The sequence below is a fragment of the Lupinus angustifolius genome, unplaced genomic scaffold, assembly GCF_001865875.1.
Source record: "Lupinus angustifolius cultivar Tanjil unplaced genomic scaffold, LupAngTanjil_v1.0 Scaffold_161_1, whole genome shotgun sequence".
Classification (NCBI taxonomy): Eukaryota; Viridiplantae; Streptophyta; class Magnoliopsida; order Fabales; family Fabaceae; genus Lupinus; species Lupinus angustifolius.
This window is the reverse complement of record NW_017726206.1, coordinates 38,777-40,031: the sequence shown is the minus strand read 5'-3', so window position 1 is coordinate 40,031 and position 1,255 is coordinate 38,777.

Below are 1,255 nucleotides of genomic sequence, written 5' to 3'. Positions count from 1 at the left end.
ATTACCCTATACTATACTACAATTGAATCTTGAAAAGAGATACAAGTGTAACATAGTAAAGTGTTAACTTATAAATTTTATTTGTTGATTAAAAGATTCCTAAAAGTATAAGTTCAAACCAATTCATGATTTGTAACTTGGTACATAGGAATAATATGAAAAAGAGTGCAATCCAATCAACGGATTGTTACTTGACAAATAAAGAGTGATGAATAACAATCTAACCGCTAACATTTACTTTCTTTCATTTACTTTCTGCAATTTACATTTACTTTCTATCATTTACTTTTTTGAAACCAACATTTATTTATTGTTTTATTCTTTATACCAACCATTCGAAAGAAGTGTTATGATTAACTTCTAACTTTAATCTTTTGTTCATTTTATTGTTTGATACCAACCTTTCATAAGAAATGGTATGGTTAACTTAATAAAATGAGACCGACCTTTATGGTATGGTTAAAAGGAACCCAGAAAGGGAGTAAATAAATAAAGTCCCCAAATAAATAAAATGTTCATCCCTCATAACTCTAAATTAAAATAAACTTGCAAGCCACTCAAATTTACCCTTCAACAAAGTGACATGTTTTGTTGTTGAGGGGCAGATTCCTATTGCCCTCGAATCTTCGTGTTTCAACAATGCAGGAGCTTACTTATCATATAATATCTAGATGTTATGTCTCAATTTTAGTTTTGCTCATTTTAAAGCTCTTGGGTGACTAACACCTAGGTTTACCTAACCTAGACTCGATCTAAGGCAATCATCTTAAGACTTATAGTAAAGTAAAACTACAAAGCCTATGTCTATTGATATCACCCTTGAGTCTTCTGTTAGGTATCAGTGGTTATAATACACCTAGAAGGGGGGGTTGAATAGGTGTTGCGGTAAGAATTACCGCTTTTCGCAAATCAACACTTAATGCTGAATCAACCCTATTTAATCGATTAACAAAGGAAGATAATCGATTATATGAACAATATTAATCGATTAACAAAAGAAACAGTTTTAATCAATTAACAGAAACAATTTTAATCGATTAACAGAAACAAGATAATCGATTAACAAAACAATATTAATCGATTAAACAGAACCAGTAAGAAATTATAGAAACGATTAAATGCAGAACAGTTAACCGATAATAGAACGAATACAGAGCTTACAGATTTGTATATCAGAATAGCATCCAGTACAGCAAATGAACAGAATGTATCAATTGAATCAAATATACAAATTAATCGATTGAAAACAGTAAAG